This window comes from Haplochromis burtoni, unplaced genomic scaffold (assembly GCF_018398535.1).
Source record: "Haplochromis burtoni strain Fernald_Lab_line unplaced genomic scaffold, NCSU_Asbu1 Contig_3437, whole genome shotgun sequence".
In the NCBI taxonomy this organism is placed as follows: domain Eukaryota; kingdom Metazoa; phylum Chordata; class Actinopteri; order Cichliformes; family Cichlidae; genus Haplochromis; species Haplochromis burtoni.
The window spans coordinates 1-6,870 of record NW_024585798.1 but is presented as its reverse complement, the minus strand read 5'-3'; the positions used below and the strand labels follow the sequence as shown (position 1 = coordinate 6,870).

Here is a 6,870-nt window from a genome sequence, read left to right as displayed (position 1 = left end):
GTCATGTTAAACCTAAATAACGATTATTTAAAAAATGAGTCAGCAAAATATTCCTGACTTGTCTGGAGACAGCCGAAACCAGTTAACAAATAAATTAACAATTCTTTCTAAATAAAAACACGGAGTCTTTTTAAAAACATTATTTTAATAAAAGAAAACATGAGTTTTAATACTTACCACAGAGATTTTAAAGCAGTTTCTCCAACTCCAGAGTTCAAAATCCAGATGAAGCCTGAAAGAAGCCTAATGGCTGCTTTTGCTCTTACTTTTCCCTCCTTTTCGGGTTCTTTTTCCCACAATGCATTGCAGTAGTCAAGACATACAGAAAAATACCTGTAAATGACTAATACGGAAAATTCCTTCACGTTTATACAGTAGATTGTACTGTATTTTTTTTTTTTACAGTGTATAACAATCAAGTGGACCAGTATAGCATAAGGTCCACTTCGCAAAATAAATCTGTTGGCCATTTTTCTTGGCTTTCAGACAGTAATTCTGATTACTACAGTTCTGGACAGGACAGGGAAAAAATAATGATAATAGTAATTCTTAGTTGTAGTATGAAAATGGCCTATCTCATATTTTGTTATCTAACATAAAAAGTGGGAATCAATTAAACATTATGTTTTTACAAAATGAACAATACTCATACTGTACCAAACATCTCCTGACTGCTGAAGATTTTAATGAATACTAGAATGGTGTATTGGGTATACTCCAGTGATAATGTTGTAGAGTAAAAAAAATATGGGAAGAGAAAATTAATTAACAAACATGTTCATTAAACCAGTATTAAGAACAGTTTTTTCTTCCGTGTGGAGCATCAGCTGCAGTAAACGCTTAATGAAAATAATCCATATTCACAGAAATAAAATCTAATGTCTCCACTGTTCGTATAGAATCTCTCATGGCTTCAGATGAAAAACAAAAATCATACTTGTGACCTCTTTGAGATCAGTTTCTAATAATTACGAGTGAAACGTTTTTTCTTCTCCCATCCACAAAACAGCTTTAAAAACAAAACAGAGAATACTGAACACAGCTTACCTTCAGAACAGACCATTAGAAGAGAAAGCAAATATATAATCGCACCATCCGCCATGCTGTAAAGAGAGTAACACGAGCTGTTTCTATAGTGTGCATTTGGTATTTTAAAGTCATAAAAAGAAAATTACATTAAGTGGTTCTTACATATGAGGTGGGGGGGGATTCCACGCAGTTGTGGAGTTTTTCTGTGTTGTTTTTGCTCACGTGTAGTGTTGACTCATTTTTTAGAAACTTTATTTCACCACAGCAGTAAGTTTATTTATCCTGGGTAGATAAAAATAACCCATATTCAGTCTGTAGTGAATGTTACGATGTATTATTAGGGGCAAATTAAGAAGAAAAAAAAGTTGATGTTGAGAATAAAGTTCAAATCGTGACATGCCTACAACACCTTGGGATTGTCATGAGGTGTTCTCTGTGAAGAAAAACCCTTCTAAAACCGGAAGATCAGTGGAGGATTCAAGGCAATAAAGAATATAAAAACTAAGTTTCTAAAAAATAAATTATTTCACATGAAAACAACAATAAAATCCCCGCAGGGGCAAGGCTCCGAACTCCGCTATCCTGTGCTCAACGTTTGTGTCTCCTGTCTCGTTGTCTCCCGAGATAGGACGTCCTTCTGTCACTGAACTGCTCACCACTGAGGCTGTTTCTCAAGACTAAATACAAAATCCACAGGAATTATGTACAGATTTAGTTCTTTATTATAAATGATCAGGATAGTGATGGTAAATTTGATTCTTTTTACTGAATCGAGTTTTAATGAGTCACTCACCAAAGTGAATCGGGTTTTTTGAGTCATTTGATTCACTGAGTCAGTTGACCAGAGAGTGCAAAAAATGTACATTTTCACTCAAACTTAATTTGTTTCTCTTTTCATGTAAATCCTACTGCTAAGATGAGTGATTCTAAAAGAAAACAACTATTATATAGAGCAAAAAAGAGCAAAAACATTTCTAAAATTAAGCAATTTCCTATCAAAATTGCTTAACCCTTTGTAGAACTTCAAAATCCCATCCTTTCGTGAACCTCGGGACCAAAAATGGTCCCGCCCCAAAAGTGCTCTAAAAATGTTATATATCAATATTTTTTTCTACTTTAAATTAGTCAATCTTTTAAAACTACTTCTGCTTAAAATATCCATGTCAAGTTTTAATTATATTTTCATTGTTTTAACCCTTTAAATCCCAGTTTTATTACATGAGCGCCCTGTTTTTTTAGCCCCAAAAAACAAAAAAACTAAATATTTTCCAAAAAAAACATTTGAAGTAATATTTGTTTGTTATTATAATTAGGCCTTTAGATGGACAAAGATTGGCACCAACATCATTTCGATCGCACTTTTATTTTTTTTCCAGGAGCGCATTTCATAAAATGCCACACTAGTCTATCGACCACGCCCAAAAAGTGCTATAAAAAATTTATATATTAATATTTTATTCCACTTTATTAGAATTAGATATTTCCTTGAAATAGTCATTATTACATTGCGGTTACCTATACCGGTTGTCATGCGCGCTTTGCCAACATAAATAAAAAATATTCAAAAAAACATGGTATTTTTTATATACTGATCAAAGTTCACAACATTAATTGATCCTTTTTAATTTTTTTCAAGCGAAGCCAGCTTCCTGCTCCGGCAGGGTGCCCGCGGTTCTACTCGACTTGTCATATATTTCTTTAAGAGAGTGAAAAAGTATGTAAAATTTGCGATTGTGTGAAATTGTTGTCGTAAAAAGTTTGAAATTGTTGTGCGAATTTATAATTTGTGGAAATTTTGAAAAATTGTCTAAAGATGTGGTAAAGAGCTAATGTAAAAGATTTGGTGACTGAAAAACCGCAGACAACGATTGACCATTTTCTCTCACTGTTGTCATGTCATGTCTCATTAACAACCAAGAAACAGTCTGTAGGGCGTTTTGAACCAGGCTTGGACTTAAGAACATTTTCATCACAAAAAAGTTGCTATGGTGATTTATGTACATCTACGTTTACAGGACCCAAGCTTCAAACCGCGAGTGGGGAGCATGTTTTGAATGACGTCTACAGCTTTTCTTAGAATTAGATCATTTTTTATTGAAATTGACTAAAAAATTGTGCATAAGTCAGATAGAAAAGCAAGGGAGTGACGTACGTCTGTCAAACCCAGCCAAGCAGCGAACAATCTGGATCTGCTATAAAGATTCGCGTCTCACCGGAAGGACTAGCTGCACTACTAATGTCCTGTATGCTTTGGTAATCCTATTGTTTTTACCATATATCACAATTTTTTTCAAAGCGATTAGGGACTATGCTATCGGATTTAACACCTAGCTTAGATACCCTCAACGCAGTCAACAGGCCCGCGCCACCATCTGTCTCGTGGTGTACAGTTACTGCTGCAATCAAGAGATGTCAACCGCGACTTGCAGGTTTTTTAGCCAAAACTTTTTCAAAATCTAGCCACACAATCTTTTACTACAATCTTTTGAAATAACACAATCTTCGCACAATTCTACATACACTTTACGCAACATCTTTTCATAACTCGCAACATTTTTACAAATTTCGTAAATTATGCATTTGGCTTGTTTCGCTCAGCGTCGGAGCATATGGTACGGTTCTCGTTTCTGCAGCACACACTTCCGCTACCACGTGAAAACAAATACGTCATTTCCTGTTGTTTAAAAAAAATTTTGCGCCATCAAACGATCCTAAGGGCAGAAAATGGTCCGGAACGAGCACCGGGCCAAGCTGCTGCTGCACGCGGGAAATTAGTCTGCCTTTTCCGGGTATGTCTCTCGAGCAGGCCGCTGGAGAAGGTGTGTATGTTCCAGCAGGCGTCACATGTGGAACAATGGCGCCACCCGGTGGCCAAATAAAAAAATTACAAGTTTAAGGCCCGGACTCTAAAATGGCACCATAACTGAGACAATCACACTAACCGTTGTAAAAATAATGGTGGTATGAAAAATAGCGTTTATAATGGGTTTCAATGGGGCAGAAATCGGCCACGAGGTTCGATAGTGGATGTATGCCTTTTATTCAGCCATTTAAGCTCATTTAAAAAACTCCGACTGAAATTTCAAAATAAAATGGGAAAAAAATACATGTTAGAAAATTTGGCTATACTCCATTAAACACAGTGGAAATGGCGTGGAATTAAAAAACGCAAAGGCCACGAAATGGTCCCAGGTTCTACCAAGGGTTAATAAACATTTATTTTTATTTTTTATTTTTATTTTATTAGTATTTTCCTTAAATGTGTTAAATATATATTTTCTCATCTAAATGTCCACTGAGCTGTGAGCCAGGGGGCGGTAATGCGCCTTAACATTGGTTGCCAACCAAGAAGAAGAAGAAGCTGTGAGCCAGGAGGGAGGGGGTGAGTGAGTGAGTGATCGCTCTATGGTCGTGTCCAAATTCATGGGCTGCATCCTCCTGAGGCCGCATTTGTAGACCGATTACGTCACAGCGACGCGCCGAAGGCTGTCCAAATTCGTAGACTCCTCCGAATGCAGCCGACAAATGCGTCCTCCTTTTCCCCGAATTTGAAGGATGGGTCGGGTGTGTCCTTCGTGGCCTACCATATCCCAGAATTCATAGCGCGGCCCAGCCAAACTCCAGTTTCCAACAATGGCGGCCGCTACTAAGTTTTAAAATTACTCATACTAATCTTTCTGGGTCACAAAATAAACTTTTAACATATTTTCAGGCGAGAAAGTAGCTGTGTAAACATCAAATATCTGCTCGGTTTATCAAGATATCGCATATTTGCAAAAGTGCTTCGACGTTTTCGGAGACGTCTGCTACCCACCAGCTCGATAGCTAGCCGGGAGCTCGAGGGTTACTGATGCGGCCGAGAACGGCACAACTCCCGGCACATCATTTTCAGATCACCGCGGACTTTCGCTGCTCGGGTTAAACGTAATATATAAGTCACTTAGACAACCTAAAAATGTTATTGTTGGGCTTTTTTCAGTGTTTTGTTTGTTCGTGAGTAAATCGGTTTGGCTGAGATTAAAGTTATTAGATTAGATTAGATAAAATAAAACGTTATTAATCCCCCGGGTGGGTTCCTCCTTGGTTTTTACACAGCTGACTAAATGTCAAACAGAAAACTGATTAAACAGAAGTATGAGACAGTCGAGAGTTTACTCCAGTGTCCTGTTATATTTTAGATAGCAAGGAGCAGACGGCTGAGTTTATTAAACTCCACCGAAACAGCGGTGACGCTAATCAGAAGGCTAGGCCGTCCAATTTCACGGCCGTTTACTTCCGGCCTACCCGAACTTCTGAGGACCCGGCCCACGTAGACCGCAAAGGCCGGGTCCTCAGGAGGATGCAGCCCATGAATTTGGACACGACCTATGATTCAGCACAGGAAGGAGGGGGTGAGCGAGTCCTGAGTGATTCGCTTACGCTTACGATTCAACACAGGAAGGGAGGGGGTGAGTAGCTCAAATGTGCTGTTAGCATGTTAGCAGAGCGATGCTACTGTGAACCGAGGAGCTATTTTCTTGATATGAGCTTCTACTCAGGTTTTTTTTTTCCATTTAAGAGCAGAAATTTTTTTGTTACGATACTGGATGTTGTGTTTTTCTCCACAATTTCAATTATAAGCTAGATACATTGCTGCTAACAGCAACAGGGATGAGTCACTGAGTCAGTTGGGCTTGTGAATCATGATTCATGAGTTAGTAAAGTGATTCTCGAGTATTGAACGATTTGTTCATGATTCGCGCATCACTAATTCAGACGTTATTCTAAGTTTCGCAAACCGTTACTAAATCTGGCCCCAGATACTACTCTTAGAGCTGACTTTAATTTTCCACTTAAGTTGCAGACTTGCATTTTTTTTCGTTGGCTGACAATACTGGAATATTTCAGTCAGCTGGGGCCCATTATCAGACATCACGCGCACAGAGACTGCGTCATCTCAGGGTTTTTCTCTTTCCTCTACCACAGGTCTGAGTCTCTCCCTCCCTCTCTCTCTCTTTCACACACACACACACGCGCTATCACTCGTGCTTCGCGGATTTACCCGGAAACTTCCTCTTGCAGTTTCCTGTCTAGTTGCTTAGTTTAGTTTCTCAGAACTAGATTTGCGTGGGCAGCCTGAAATTGATGACTTATTGTGTGGTTGGTTCGCGGTCTGCTTCTTGTTTACATTTTGGCCGGGGCACCCATCTCTGTTTCTTTGTTTTTCTTTGTCCATTTTTAGTAACTATCGCTAAAAGCTTGTTGCATCTGTCCTTTGGGACATTAAGCAACATCGTACAACAACACGTTCTCCAACACAAGCTGACTCTAGCCTGGAAAGATCGAGCGCTGATGTCTCCTGACATACGAAAATTTAGGCAGACTGACGGTCAGCTGCTTCTTTCTGTTGTCAAAATGGAGTCAGAGGTTCAATTTAAATCAGACTAGTTTGCTTTTTTTGGCTGGCTGTACTGACATGCTGCAATAGTATTTTAATTTGAGGCTTTTGGTCTCATCCCTGTTGAACGTAAAATTTAAGTAACGTCACTCCGAGTCTTTAATAAGCTGCCAATTTGAGAACTTTACAGCACTTTACTCATTATTATCCCCTATTCACTGTACAGCGGAACATCCCAAAGCACTTCAGGCTTATTAACACTCTGAGCCAGAGTTTAACAAGCTTAATTCTGTGCTGCTGTTTCTGTATTAGTCCTAAATTTTAGTGTTACAATATAACAGTAGCACCCAACCCAACACCACAACTGAAGGGTGTCATGATCTGGATGTATGACTGGAAAATTTCTAGTGATGGGATTTCTGGCTCTTTTTAGAGAACCGGCTCTTTCGGCTCCCAACCGGCTC

At 38.8% G+C, this 6,870-nt stretch overlaps 1 long non-coding RNA gene across 1 annotated transcript; it reads right to left on the bottom strand.

The window, feature by feature from the left end:
• Positions 1-30: 30 nt before the first annotated feature.
• Positions 31-1,864, bottom strand: LOC121813908. The gene is made up of 2 exons (XR_006053957.1): positions 1,192-1,864; positions 31-1,103 (listed from the first exon to the last, which is right to left on the bottom strand). It is a non-coding gene; the product is annotated as an uncharacterized LOC121813908 (long non-coding RNA).
• Between the last annotated feature and the right edge of the window lie 5,006 nt (positions 1,865-6,870).